General features: G+C 43.7%; 1 long non-coding RNA gene across 1 annotated transcript; it reads left to right on the top strand.

Annotated features, from left to right (window-relative positions):
- Nucleotides 1-10041: 10041 nt before the first annotated feature.
- LOC130528059 (uncharacterized) lies at nt 10042-15017 on the top strand. The gene is made up of 2 exons (XR_008951194.1): nt 10042-10228; nt 14596-15017. It is a non-coding gene; the product is annotated as an uncharacterized LOC130528059 (long non-coding RNA).
- Nucleotides 15018-15997: the final 980 nt, after the last annotated feature.

Genomic DNA, 15997 nt, shown 5'->3' on the forward strand with positions numbered 1-15997 from the left:
CCCCCCCCCCCGCAATGGAACCAGCTCCCTGTCCAGGTACAGGAGGCTGACTCCATTGCTACTTTTAAGATTAGGCTTAAAACCTACCTCTTTGAAAAAACTTATTGTTACTAATTCTGTAGTTCCGGTTATTATCATAGACAGACAAATTATCATACTTAGGGGGTCGTCTAATCATTAGGTTAACATCTTGGCTATGCTGCTATAGGCCAAGTCTGCCGGGGTCCAGAAACAGGCCTCTGTCACCCCACTGGGTCATGGTTTCCTCTCCTCTCCTCTACCTCCCCTCCCATTCCCTCTACCTCTCCTCTCCTCTCCTCTCCTCTCCTCTCCTCTCCTCTCCTCTCCTCTACCTCCCCTCCCATTCCCTCTACCTCTCCTCTCCTCTACCCCTCTCCTCTCCTCTCCTACCTATTCTATCCTCTACCTGTCCTCCCCCCTCTCCTCTCTCTACCCAGCCCCCCATCAGCAGGAGGGTCCCTCTACATGAGCCTGGTCCTGCTCAAGGTTTCTTCCTGTTAAAGGGGAGTTTTTCCTTGCCACTGTTGCTTGTCTGGGGTTAGGCCCTGGGATTCCGGAAAGCGCCTTGAAACAATTCTGATTGTAAAAGACGCTATATAAATAAAGATTGATTGATTGAAAACTGATGACCCTTCATTTTACACTCATAGTAGTTAGAATACTGAAAACATTTTTTGGAAAATAAAGTTTTTATTTTTAAGGTATCGTGTCCACTGCAGTGGACTTCGGAACAGCATCCAGGTGAAATGGAACCTTGATGGCAACTAGTTAGTCTCAGAGAAAATATCAAAAACTCAATATAGAAATAGTTTAACTTCCTCCAGAACGAGAAAGTGACAGGTACCAAAGCCCCACCACTTTAAATTCGGTATCAATGAAAAGCCCCCGATGTCCTCTGTACAGAACAAAAGGTGATAATGCAGTAGTCTGCTGTGGATGGGAGACATTCATATTCACAAATGTCCTCCACAGAGGACAAATTTGAACTACTGGTAGTCAGGAGGATATTAAATTCATTGATGAGTGGCGTGTGTGGAGCACAACTTCACAGTTCTTTCTTTGCTCTTTGTGTCTCACAAAAAAAACCAGGGAGACAATGCCACCCTGTGTCAAAACAGTGGAATTAAAAGTGAGCCCCACCTTGAGTCCTTCACGACTGTTAATTACCACTCGCTCTGTTCTGCCTTGAATCAAATCAAATCAAATCAGTCTTTATTTATATAGCGTCTTATACAATCAAAATTGTTTCAAGGCGGTTTCCAGAATCCCAGGGCCTAACCCCAGACAAGCAACAGTGGCAAGGAGAGGAGAGGAGAGGAGAGGAGAGGAGAGGAGAGGAGAGGAGAGGAGAGGAGAGGAGAGGAGAGGAGAGGAGAGGAGAGGAGAAGAGAGGAGAGGAGAGGAGAGGAGAGGAGAGGAGAGGAGAGGAGAGGAGAGGAGAGGAGAGGAGAGGAGAGGCACAGAAACACACACAAAAATACATTATACAACGGGTCAGCGGGGCCGGAGGTCATCATGCAGCTCCGAAGGCGGCGATACCTGTAAATGAATTGGGGGGGGGGGGGGAGAGAAGCAGAAAAACTACACAGGAATCAGCATAACTAGTCTGCTTGATGAGGAGGAGGAGAGGAGAGGAGAGGAAACCATGACCCAGTGGGGTGACAGAGGCCTGTCAGGTGAATGTACCTTAAATTATTAAATCTTTCAATCTAACAAATGAAAGGATCACCTACACTGGATATTGTAAATTTAAAAAATGAATAAAAGCTTGATTTAAGCCGAGTATAGGTAAGTTGAATAAATGTAGTAAGACAGACAGAATTAATATATAGTGCAAATTAGCCAGTTTGAACAGTTCAATTAAACATTGGGCAGTTGAATAGCTTGACAGTGGCAGGTAACTGTTTATTAGCCTGCTGGTGGAGCACTTTATGTGGTACCGTTTCTCAGAGGGTAGCCACTGGAAGAGGGCTTTGAGAGAGTGGAAAGAGACTCTCACAATGTCTATAGCTCTGTTCCTGCAATGCTTCAGGAATATCTCCAATACTGAGGGAAGGGAGGCTCCATTCACCCTCTTGGGGCATTTTGTCAACCTCGCTGCAGCATGCAAACCATGTTGAAATGCCACCTCTGTAAAATGTGGTGGGAAGGTTAGGAAACAAATTGTCTATTTTGACTCCCAGAAACTTGATATTTTACCTCATTTTTGTCTTGTTTTATTTTGCAGTTTCCAGATTACTGCCCTTCTGATCGCCTTGCTCGCCTGTGTACTGCCGTCTCCATTTAAAAAAAAACAAAAAACCTTTGAATAGTCTGTGACTTGGGTCCGGTTTCTGGCTTCAGCCTTCTTAACAGTAAGGTCAAGAATTCAGAGACTAATGTTGGAACTTCCCCCATCACTCTCTGTAGGATGAGCTGAAGTGACCTAAAGAATTCTGCCGTTGGTGTTTGTTCCAGGTGGGTGAGCACAGTGTGCATGGTAGTGGAGATCACATTCTTCAGTGAAGTGGTTGCAAACTGATATATCCAATATTGAATCCCTATTTAGGTCAAATTAATGGAATTATAGTCTTTTAAATAGGATACAGCTGATGGACTGTGTCTTAACAGAGGAAGATGTTTTAGATATCATCTAGTACAGCTACCAACTCATCAACACAAACCTTAAGCACTGAAGTTGAGCTTATCTTCTTAAAGGCCCCAATGATGGCTCAAACGAAGCAAAAATTAGTTCTAGCCAGTTAAGGCATTGCCCGTGTTACAGAGTTCTTTCTGGATTTTTCCAACATGTGTTGTTTTCAAGACTGCAGATCTTACTAAGCAGAGAGCAGCCTTGTCTCCTCTGTATGCGTCATCTCGGGCCTGGGGATAACATGCATACTTTAGATGCCATCCAGGGGTTTTGGTTTTTCTGCAGATGGCAATATAGTTGGTCGCAGTGTCAACATACTCCTCAGATGGTCTTCTCCAAGACTGGCTGCTACTTTTTACTTTACTATTACAGAGTGTGTTTAAAACAGTCTTCAGTGCAGAAACTGCTCCAATTATCCACACCCTGGCTTGTATTTTGGTTGCTATTCCACACCTAAGCATAGGTTAAAAAACTGAGGTTAGCAGCATAGCTGTGTGATCTGAACATCATACTTGGTTTGTTGCCTTTTCAGCACTTTTCACACCTCTATGATTCAAAGCATTCATTTTAAAAACCTGTCCTAAGCATTGCCCTGTAATGTTAATGGGCAAAGTGCTTTTCTTTGGAGTGGTCAATGTCAAATCATCTTAGCTTCCTGCTTTTAAAAAGTGTGGAAGTGAAGTAACAAAAATCCTTACTTCACGGTTATGCCATAATGTCTGAAATCAATTCTGACTTATATATTAGGTTCCACAAATAAAATCAACAGACAGTCTGGAGCTCAGCTGCAAACAAATCAATCAGACATATTTAAATGGGACAGGAAATGATTCTGTTTTATGAAATTGAATTTCTGCTTAAATTGGATACTTTAATACATTCGGGGGGGACTTAACAGATTTAGAGAAGCAGTAACCTGCTGCAAGTTTTAAATAGCATTTATTTATTCACTTATTGTGAGTTGGGCTGTCTACAGCATGCACAAATTATTAAAACGGGGGGGGGGGGTCATAAAACACTCGACTCCTTTGAAACTGCATGTGCCACCCACCCAAACATCTAACGCTTTATCCATCATCGGGGCGCTCCTGAGCAAAACATATTCCAAGAAGTAGTTTTATCAGTCCCACAGCAGAGGGAGCAATGTGCTACAATATTGATAGAGACAGTGGGGAAGCGGTTCTCGGATTGAAAGGGGGATACTGTACACCTTATTTCTAACTATGCATTGACCGCCAGGCACAGATCACGGTGGCACACCATCATAATGTGGAGGAGTTTTTCATTGGCTGGTCAGGGTTAAGCAAAAGCTGAAAATTCAAGAAATACAATTCAGGACATCAGATTGCATTGTTCACCTGTTCACCGCCAACGACCGTGAAACAGAATTAGGAATGTCTCAGGAGCGATTCCTTGAGTGCCCTTGAAGAGCCCAGCCAAAGGCTTGACTAAAGCCCAATCAAAAACCTTTTGGAGAGATATGAGAATGCCTTAGGTTCAACTGTATCTTAAATGCAGCCTAATAAACTGTTGGGTTTTTTTTGTTTTGTTTTTTTAAAAGTTAATGTTTTTATCTTGTGTAGTTTTATTGCAGTTAGGTTATCATCTAATATCATTGTTTAAGAATAGTTGAAACAAATAAGATAAATGCAAGCATGGTTTGGGAATTATGTCAACAACCATTTCATGTGCGATCCTGCATATTACATTTTTTCCCCTTTTCTGCAGAGTCTGACCATTATCTGCAGTCCTATGTCACCTATTTATTAGTTCATCAAAAGACCTCTCTTGCCTCCATTTCCAGCCACCATATGGCTGTGCATAGTGCATGGCCATTACACATTCCTAGGTGTAGGGATCTGGTGGGCTGACGCAGGATGAAGAATTTAAAAAAAGATCACCCATAAAAAGAAAACATTAACTGAAAAGTCTATGATATCACTGTTTACCCCCCCAATTTTGTTCACCAAGTTGCATCAAAGGACACACCAATAGTCTATTATACTTTCATGAAGAAGGCTTAATTATCTGACAATTTGTGGGCTTTGTCTCCTGATATTAGTGCATTGCTGTTTCTACTAGACCGCTGCTAGAGCTAAAATTCATGGCCTTTAGTACTGTGTTGTTTTGGATTACTTCACTAACAACTGGTAAAGGAAATTTCTGCTTCACTGGGCTGAAGTATTGTGACAGTGCTCTTAGAACATACAGGTAAGACTGTATGTCTGTACATTTCATTTATCATTGAATCACTTTCCACTGGCATTTTTACATGCTGTTACAGCCTCAATGATGTTCTGTGAAACACAGACACACTCTTACTCACAGTGAGTCAGACACCATCGTGCTCATTTCCTACCTTCTCAAATCTAATCTATCCCCTTTTTCAATTATCCCTCCACTCTACCTGTCTCTCCCTTTTTTTGCCTCTACTTTTCACACTGAAGAGAGACGATAGTGCTGGTCATCTCCATGGAAACAGCCCAGCAACAGGCTTTGCAATATTAACCAATCCGAGGCTTCTGAAGTGCTCCGAGTTGTCCAATCATAGATTCAAGGGAGTGGTCGCATGCAGGGGAACAGTGTGTCCACCACAGTGTGTGCTCATTGGAAGAACAATCACAAACATGGTAACTTTAAAAATGGGAATATTCACATTTTATGTATATTGCATGCAAAAACACACTTTACAAACAGCAGACATTCAGTCACAGTGTCTCAAATCTATCAAGTTATCTGTCTGTCTGTCCGTCTGTCCGTCCGTCCGCCCGCCCGCCCGTCCGTGATTTATTTATTTATTTATCTGCTTTCTGTGTTTTCCTTGAATGTCTCAGACTTCTGTGAAAACATTCTATTTCTCTTGACTTCTAACTACCCCTCGGCCTTTCCCCCCGATTTTATTGTTTGGTGATTCTGCCTTTGAGAGCTGCACAACATGATGTTTATTGGCACTTGTATGCCGAGTCTGCATTTATGTTTCTGTTGAATTCGGTTTTCCAACATTTAAATATAAGGAAATGCCAAAATAATGCTAAAACATTACTGTATCCATGTAACAACATTTTATTGTTGTCCAGTCTGTTTAACATGAAAAAATTATTGGATTTTTGGCAGGTATCACCTTATTATCCTTTATTACGTTATTGCTGCTAAAGCTGTATAAAGATATTTTACTTTCAAAAAATAATACAGCAATTACCAAGAGCTAATTACTGCCTATGAAGGATGAATATTAGGGGTATCAGTATGCCTTATAATAGAATTTGTGTAACGCCATTTCATTCCCTTCCATTCATCAGCCAAATACATAACCTACAAAGTCAGTCTGTGGTTGCTAAGCAACATGATCCCTTCGACTCTGGTTTAGTCTGTAAAACAATGTGTGTGTGTGTGTGTGTGTGTGTGTGTGTGTGTAGAGGAGTCTTAAAAGCAAGTGAAGTTTATTTATAGAAACCAGCAAAAGATGGGGAGTTACATGTTCTAAAAAAAGCATCTCATCTCAGTTCTTCATTGGTTTTCTATGTTCAGAGGACAAGGAATGTGATGCAGTTTGCGTGCTATAGAAACAGACAATGATAATACTTATTCAAGCAATACATCAAGACAAGCCATCATATTATGGCACAGCTGAGGGGTGTTTTTGCCTCAATCAAAGTGTTTTCTATAAAATGATTCTTTATCCAAGCAGAAAGAAGATAATTGCACCTTAAGGACAAAAACCAAGGACTATTGTGATGTTGATAGTACTTTGGCTGTACTATTTTTTTGTCTTAAATCAATCAACCAATAAGTCAATCAATCAATCAATCCTTATTTATATAGCGTCTTTTACAATCAGAATTTTTTCTAGGCGCTTTCCAGAATCCCAGGGCCTAACCCCAGACAAGCAACAATGGCAAGGACAAACTCCCCTTTAACAGGAAGAAACCTTGAGCAGGACCAGGCTCATGTAGGGGGACCCTCCTGCTGATTGCCGGCTGGGTAAAGAGAGAAGAGAAGGGGGAGGACAGGTAGAGGATAGAATAGGTAGGAGAGGAGAGGAGAGGAGTAGAGGAGAGGAGAGGAGAGGAGAGGGGTAGAGGAGAGGAGAAGTAGAGTGAAGGGGAGGTAGAGGAGAGGAGAGGAGAAGGAGAAGGAGGAGGAGGGGAAAGAGGAGAGGAAGGGAGAGGAGAGGGGGAGGAAAAGGAGAAGGAGGGGGAGAGGAGAGGAGGAGAGGAGAGGAGAGGAGAGGAGAGAGAGGAGAGGAGAGGAGAGGAGAGGAGAGGAGAGGAGAGGCACAGAGCACAGAAACACACACAAAAATACGATATACAATCACTTCAGCGGGGCCGGAGGTCATTATGCAGCTCCGAAGAGGTAGGTTTTAAGCCTAATCTTAAAAGTAGGAGTCCGCCTCCCGTACCTGGACAGGGAGCTGGTTCCATAGCAGGGGGGCCTGGTAGCTAAATGCTTGCCCCCCCATTCTACTCCTAGAAACTCTGGGAACCACAAGTAGACCAGCATTCTGAGAGTGGAGCGATCTATTGGGCTGGTAAGGTGTCACTAGCTCCTCCAGGTAGGATGGAGCTAGGCCTCTGAAAACCTTGTAGGTCAAAAGAAGAGTTTTAAAAATTATTCTAAATTTAAGTAAGTACAGGAGTAATGTGATCTCTTTTGTCAATACCTGTCAGAACTCTGGCTGCAGCATTTTGGATCACCTGGAGGCTTCTTAAAGAGGAGTTTGGACACCCTGATAATAAAGAATTACAATAGTCCAGCCAGGAAGTAACAAATGCATGGACTAACTTTTCAGCATCATGGTGGGTCAGTAGTTTTCTAATCCTTGTGATGTTCCTCAGGTGAAAAAAGGCACTTCAGTTGAAGGAGAGATTTTGATCAAAAGCTACTCCTAGATTCCTCACAGAGAGACTAGATGTTAATGAGATACCATCTAGAGTGATCATGTGATCTAATCTATCCCTGAGAGGTTCAGGACCAAACACCATGACCTCAGTTTTTCCTGAGTTAAGGAGGAGGAAATTTGAAGACATCCAGGACTTTATGTCTTTAAGACAGTTCTGGAGCTTCACTAACTTCTCTGTCTCCTCTGGTTTCATGGATAAATAAAGCTGAGTGTCATCAGCATAACAATGAAAATTTATCCCATGCTGCCGAAAAATGTTCCCTAAGGGAAGCATGTACAAGGTGAAGAGGATTGGTCCAAGTACAGAACCTTGAGGAACTCCATGGCTAACCTTACTGTATGAAGAGGGAACGCCATGGACATGAGCAAACTGGTATCTATCAGATAAATATGATCTAAACCAGTCTAGTGCTGTCCCTTTAATGCCAATCACATGTTCCAGTCTCTGTAACAGGATGCTGTGATCAACTGTATCAAAAGCAGCACTGAGGTCCAGCAGAACAGCATAGAGACCCGTCCATGATCTGAAGCTATAAGAAGATCATTAGTAAGTTTAAGAAGTGCTGTTTCTGTGCTGTGATGAGCTCTAAAGCCCGACTGAAACATCTCAAACAGACTGTTTCTCTGCAGGTGTTCCAGTAACTGAGTCACCACAACCTTCTCTAGAAAAGGTTGAACATGTGATTGTATGTCTATTGTGTATCACTAGCTACCCAGCATCTTTATTTCCATGAATGTTGCTTCACTTTCTTTGATCTGAGAAGATGGTTCATTTCTGTGACCACTTGCAGTCATTATGTCTGACATCAAGTCCTACATCAGGCAGCTTTTAAGTGGTACTGCGGATGCAGTGGATGGTAGTTTTCTGCTGTGTTCCTGCCGGCTTGCAAAGTCATGGTGTATATATACGTATTATACCATTAAGAAATAATTAAATGACTTGAATTCCCCTTTCCATTTCATATGTGCAGGTTTATCATTATATTAATATGTAGGTTGTTTTAGTTTCTACACCACTAACGGATGGATGGATGGATCTGAATTAACTGAATCACAGTCTTTACTAATCCCTAGTTTACAACACAAGACCTGTATTTTTATGAATTTAAAGTATCTATGAATGAATGAATTATTTATGAATTAAAAATACCTGTTTCAGTGTTTGTGATAGCATACTACAGCAAGCTCCCTTACCAGGAACCAACTATCATCACAGGGGCAAACATTCAAGAAAAGGACTTCAGTATGGAGAGCTGGACAGCACCAGGTCCTGACATCTGCCAAAATTTTGCAGCACATTGGAACCGGTTGCTAATAGAGGGAGACCACCTTGGTGTGATATACTGAAGGAAAGTCAGTCCTGATCCCACAAAATACAGACAAAGGGGTAATGATACCCATCTAACAGCTGATAAACTGCATAGCAGAATCATTGCAGTCAAGATTAGCAGGCATATGGCTCAATACTCGAGTTTAGGACAGAAGGGAATCAGGAGGCACACTAGAGGTGCTAACCACCAACTACTGGTAGACAGAGCAGTCATTCAACACTGCAAGGCCAAATGGACAAATGTGTACACTGCCTGGATTGATATAGAAGATAGCCCATGACAGAGTGCGTCACACATGGATTCTGGAGAGTTTTAGAGTGTAAAAGGTCAACAGGACACTGAGGATCTTTCTTTTGAACTCAATGAGTCAATTGAAAACAACTCCTAAGATTGTTCCTTAGGAACATGACAAATATTGAGAACAGCTAAAATGTGGGATCTAACAGGAAAATGGCCGATTTGTAGAGTTGCCAGAGCCAAATACCTCCAATGAATCAGGCAAGTCATGAAAACTCCACTAAACAGCAGCTGTAATAAATCAAATCAATCTTTATTTATATAGCGTCTTATACAATCAAAATTGTTTCAAGGCGCTTTCCAGAATCCCAGGGCCTGACCCCAGACAAGCAACAGTGGCAAGGAAAAACTCCCCTTTAACAGGAAGAAACCTTGAGCAGGACCAGGCTCATGTAGGGGGACCCTCCTGCTGATGGCCGGCTGGGTAAAGAGAGAGGAGAAGGGGGAGGACAGGTAGAGGATAGAATAGGTAGGAGAGGAGAGGAGAGGAGAGGAGAGGAGAGGAGAGGAGAGGGGTAGAGGAGAGGAGAAGTAGAGTGAAGGGGAGGTAGAGGAGAGGAGAGGAGGAGAGGAGAGGAGAGGAGAGGCACAGAGCACAGAAACATGACCCAGTGGGGTGACAGAGGCCTGTCAGGTGATCATGTTTCCGGACCCCGGCAGCCTTGGCCTATAACAGCATAGCTAAGATGTTAACCTAATGATTAGACGACCCCCTAAGTATGATAATCTGTCTGTCTATGATAGTAACTGGAACTACAGAATTAGTAACAATAAGCTTTTTCATGCTCGGCCCCCCATTCTACTCCTAGAAGCTGGCAGAAGGAGGAGTTAGACGCCAGTGACATAAAGACCAGAAGGCTCATTACATTGCATGGGGGATTCTGCACCAAGCCCAGCAACCTGAGGTTCTGCACCAAAGAACAAGAGGGAGGCAGTGGATCTGTGTCAGAGCAACTATCCAGGATGCAAATAGACAGCTCAGTGAGTACACCGGAAAGATGGGCCCCTGTGATCTTAGGTGGCAGAAACATGGAAAGAACGATTGTAAGTATCATTGCCGGACAACCTCCTACTTGGCACACCTCCAGCCATTATTGGTGGATGCATCTCTATTTGATGTTAATATGCTCCTATGCACACAGAAATGGTCCTATAAATGTAAAAGATGCCACCTTTGTCACAAGATTTTCAAACATTTGTGTCAATTGATCTAAAAATGTTAAAGTATATTTTGGTGATCATGAGTCATCCTCTCTTACTACACCGATCTCCCCCCACATCTTTCCACCATCTTCCATCTATCACAAGGAATTACATAACTCTCTCTTGCACGCAGTGTTGCAGCTTTCTTCATTCATCTTTCATTTTACTACTTTCTATCTAGATCTTCAACCAGTACCCTGTAGCCATCAGTTCTAGCTTATGATTGGTTATCACAACAATATATATTTTTAAAGGTACAGCAGCCTACACTGCCTCAGTCTGTTTGTCTGTCTGTCTGTCCGTCCATCCGTCCGTCCGTCCGTCCAGCCATCCATCTGTGATAATTTTAATTTTAATTTATAATTTTAGCTAATTTATTATAAGGGAGTTTGGGACTAAATACAATGACCTCATTTTGTCCAAACAAGGAACAGTAATTGAAGGTAATCTAAGAAGTGATGTCACTAAAAGATGCCTGATGTCTCTCTCTCAGCATAGCTGAGCGTCATTACCATAGCACTGATTTTTTTTTCTTTGCCGAAGCATTTACTATTACCTAGAATATATGGAGACAATATACACTGTCTGGCCCAAAAAAGGTCACGCACACTGATATTTTGTTGGACCAGCAGTAGCTTAGTTTACAGCATAGATTTTCTGTGTATTGTTTCAAAGAAGATTCTACAATGTCACCCTCCGGTCCCCCTTCTTAAAAAGAGGGACTAACACCCCGGTCTGCCAATCCAGTGGCATCGCCCCCGATGTCCACACGATGTTGCAGAGTCGAGTCAACCATGACAGCCCTACAACATCCAAGGAACTCCGGGCGGATTTCATCCACCCCCGGGGCCTTGCCACCGAGGAATTTTTTGACTACATCGGCAACTTCAGCCCCGGAGATATGAGAGCCCATCTCCAGGTCCCCAGGCCCTACTTCCTCACTGGAAGGCGTGTTGGTGGGATTGAGGAGGTCCTCGAAGTATTCCTTCCACCGATCCACAACATCCCGAGTTGAGGTCAGCAGCACACCATCGCCACTATACACAGTGTTCACAGTGCACTGCTTCCCCTTCCTCAGACGCCAGATGGTGGTCCAGAACCTTTTCAAAGCCGTCCAGAAGTCGTTCTCCATGGCCTTACCGAACTCTTCCCATCTTTGGTCTTTGCCTTGGGACCGCCGTAGCTGCACTCCGCTTGGCTACTACTCCTCCTACCCATCTTAATTATCATATTCCTCGTGTTACTGGTCAAGGAGGGGGAGTGGCAGCAATCTATCACTCCAAGTTATTAATTAATCCTAGACCAAAATATGGCTCCAGTTCATTTGAAAGCCTGACTCTTGGCATCACCCATCTGAACTGGAAGGCAGAAAAGCCACTTCTGTTTGTAGTTGTATATCGGCCCCCTGCTGGGCCACATTCAGAGTTCCTGTCTGAGTTCTCTGATTTCTTATCTGATTTGGTCCTTAGAACAGATAAAGTCATTATCATTGGAGACTTTAATATCCATGCAGACGTTGTAAATGACAGCTTTAGAAATGGCTTCATTTCATTACTTGAGTCAGTTGGTTTCCTCCAGCAGATAAAGCAACCAACTCATAACTTCAACCACACCCTAGATTTAGTTCTGACTTATGGTGTTGAGGTAGAACATGTGTCAGTGTTCCCTCAGAACCCACTCTTGTCAGACCATTCTTTGATCACTTTCACATTTATGATTAAGGATTCTTCTATCCTCAGAACAGTCTTACTATAGCAGATGTCTTTCAGATAATGCTGTAGCTAAGTTTAAGGAAGTGATCCCTGTGCTAATCCCAGTACCACCGTGTGTTTCCCCAGGGGTAAATCATTATAATCTTAGCCCTGCTGAGGTTGACTCTATTGCGGAAGGTGCAGTAACCTCACTGAGAATCACGCTTGATTCTGTTGCCCCTCTGAAAAAGAAAATAGTAAATCAGAGGAGGTGTGCCCCCTGGTATAATTCACATATCAGGACCCTCAAGCAGAAAGTGCGAAGACTGGAAAGGAAGTGGCATTCTTGTAAAATAGACAGCTATCATGTAGCCTGGAAAGACTGTCTATTAGTTTATAAAAAGGCCCTCCGTAAGGCAAGAACAGCTTATTTTTCTTCTTTAATTGAGGAAAATAAGAGCAACCCCAGGTTTCTTTTTAGCACTGTGGCCAAATTAACTAAGAGTCACAGTGTTTTAGATCCGCGTATCCCTTCTTCCCTTACTGGTGAAGACGTCATGAGCTTCTTCACTGATAAAGTTCTAGCTATCAGAGAGAAAGCTAACCAGGCCATCCCAACAACTGGACCATCACCAGATGTGCTGACTGTGGGAACATACAGGGTCTCCAACGAGCCCTTAAACTCCTTCACCCGTATATATTTTTCTGTGGCGTCATCGCTAATTCAGAAATCCAAGTCCACCACATGTCTTTTAGATCCCATCCCAACACACCTATTGAAGGATATTTTACCATTGATAGGCAGTTCTATCCTGGACCAAATCAATGGTTCTTTAGTGTCAGGTTATGTACCCCGGTCCTACAAGGTGGCAGTGATTAAGCCGTTGCTTAAAAAACCATCACTGGATCCTGACGTATTAGCAAATTATAGGCCGATATCCAACCTTCCTTTTATCTCTAAAGTTCTTGAGAAGGTTGTGGTAACTCAGTTACTGGAGCACCTGCAGAGAAACAGCCTGCTTGAGATGTTTCAGTCAGGCTTTAGAGCTCATCACAGCACAGAAACAGCACTTCTTAAAGTTACTAATGATCTTATAGCTTCAGATCATGGACGGGTCTCTATGCTGGTTCTGCTGGACCTCAGTGCTGCTTTTGATACAGTTGATCACAGCATCCTGTTACATAGACTGGAACATGTGATTAGCATTAAAGGGGCAACACTAGACTGGTTTAGATCATATTTATCTGATAGATACCAGTTTGCTCATGTCCATGGTGTTCCCTCCTCATACAGTAGGGTTAGTCATGGGGTTCCTTAAGGTTCTGTACTTGGACCAATCCTCTTCACCTTGTACACGTTTCCCTTAGGGAACATTATTCGGCAGCATGGGATAAATTTTCATTGTTATGCTGATGACACTCAGCTTTATTTATCCATGAAACCAGAGATGACAGAGAAGTTAGTGAAGCTCCAGACCTGTCTTAAAGACATAAAGTCCTGGATGTCTTCAAATTTCCTACTCCTTATCTCAGGAAAAACTGAGGTCATGGTGTTTGGTCCTGAACCTCTCAGGGATAGATTAGATCATATGATCACTCTAGATGGTATCTCATTAACATCTAGTCTCTCTGTGAGGAATCTAGGAGTAACTTTTGATCAAAATCTCTCCTTCAACTTACACATTAAATTAGTCTCTAGAAGTGTCTTTTTTCACCTGAGGAACATCACAAAGATCAGGAAGCTACTGACGCAGCATGATGCTGAAAAGTTAATTCATGCATTTGTTACTTCCAGGCTGGACTATTGTAATTCTTTATTATCAGGGTGTCCAAACAACTCTTTAAGAAGCCTCCAGTTGATCCAAAATGCTGCAGCCAGAGTTCTGACAGGTATTGACAAAAGAGATCACATAACTCCTGTAATGGCGTCGCTTCATTGGCTGCCCGTTAAATTTAGAATAATTTTTAAAACCCTTCTTTTGACCTACAAGGTCCTCAGAGGCCTAGCTCCATCCTACCTGGAGGAGCTAGTGATACCTTATCAGCCCAATAGACCGCTCCGCTCTCAGAATGCTGGTCTACTTGTGGTCCCCAGAGTTTCTAGGAGTAGAATGGTGGGCCGAGCTTTTTACCAACCAGGCCCCCCTGCTATGGAACCAGCTCCCTGTCCAGGTACGGGAGGCTGACTCCATCGCTACTTTTAAGATCAGACTTAAAACCTACCTCTTTGAAAAAGCTTATTGTTACTAATTCTGTAGTTCCAGTTACTATCATAGATAGACAAATTATCATACTTAGGGGGTCATCTACTCTGTAGGTCACATCTTAGCTATGCTGTTATAGGCCGAGGCTGCCGGGGTCCGGAAACATGATCACCTGACAGGCCTCTGTCACCCCACTGGGTCATGGTTTCCTCTCCTCTCCTTTCCTCTCCTTTCCTCCTCCTCATCAAGCAGACTAGTTATGATGATTCCTGTGTAGTTTCACCCCCCCCCCCCCCACTCTATTTATTTACAGGTATCGCCGCCTTCGGAGCTGCATGATGACCTCCGGCCCCGCTGACCCATTGTATAGTGTATTTTTGTGTGTGTTTCTGTGCTCTGTGCCTCTCCTCTCCTCTCCTCTCCTCTCCTCTCCTCTCCTCTCCTCTCCTCTCCTCTCCTCCTCCTTCTCCTTCTCCTTCTCCTCCCCTCTCCTCTCCTCTCCTCTTCCCCCTCCTTCTCCTCTCCTTCTCCTCTCCTCTCTCTTTACCCAGTCGGCCATCAGCAGGAGGGTCCCCCTACATGAGCCTGGTCCTGCTCAAGGTTTCTTCCTGTTAAAGGGGAGTTTTTCCTTGCCACTGTTGCTTGTCTGGGGTTAGGCCCTGGGATTCTGGAAAGCGCCTTGAAACAATTTTGATTGTATAAGACGCTATATAAATAAAGATTGATTTGATTTGATTTTGATTTGGCCTGCCGGTACCTATCTGCTGCCTCAGGAGTCCCACAGGCCAGTAAGGCCCGATACGACTCCTTCTTCAGCCTGACGGCATCCCTCACCACTGGTGTCCACCAGCGGGTTTGGGCATTGCCGCCACAACAGGCACCAACCACCTTACGGCCACAGCACCGGTCAGCCACCTCAACAATGGAGGCACGGAACATGGTCCACTCGGACCCCACCTCCCCCGGGATATGGTCAAAGCTCTCCCGGAGGTGTGAGTTGAAGCTCCTTCTGACAGGAGACTCTGCCAATCCTCACCTATGGCCATCAACGTTGGGTGATGACTGAAAGAACGAGATCGCGGATACAAGCAGCCAAAATGAGTTTCCTCCGCAGGGTGGCCGAGCTCAACCTTAGAGATAGGGTGAGAAGCTCAGACATCCGGGAGGAGCTCGGAGTAGAACTGCTGCTTCTCCACATCGAGAGGAGTCAGTTGGGGTGGCTCAGGCATCTAGCCAGGATGCCTTCCGGATGCCTCCCTTTAGAGATGTTCCGGCCTCGTGGCCGGCCCAGGACTAGGTGGAGGGATTACATCTCTCGCTTGGCTTGGGAGCGTCTGGGCATCCCTCCTGAAGCTGCTGCCCCTGCGACCTGGGCCCGTATAAGCAGGAGAAAACAAAATGAAATGAAACTTTATTACATTTGTGTTGCATGCTAGTCACATCACAAGGGTTTGGGAATGCTTTGTTCTGAAGATAATGCTCACATGAAAAAGGTACCATGTTGAAAAACCATCACGACTGTGCTGTAATGAACTTTATAGAGCCAATATTGTGTCCTGAAGATGTGCCATTATTCCCTATTTACTCTCTCAGCAGGTTTTGTGACTGCTTTATTTCTTTACATTTTGCAGTCCCTTCATTCAGCTCAGTGGTAATGACCGGGCTGGATTTGAATCCTGTTTGGAACTGAAAAGTCTTCCTGTTCAAGTTCAAGA

The sequence above is a fragment of the Takifugu flavidus genome, chromosome 6 (assembly GCF_003711565.1).
Source record: "Takifugu flavidus isolate HTHZ2018 chromosome 6, ASM371156v2, whole genome shotgun sequence".
Lineage (NCBI taxonomy): Eukaryota > Metazoa > Chordata > Actinopteri > Tetraodontiformes > Tetraodontidae > Takifugu > Takifugu flavidus.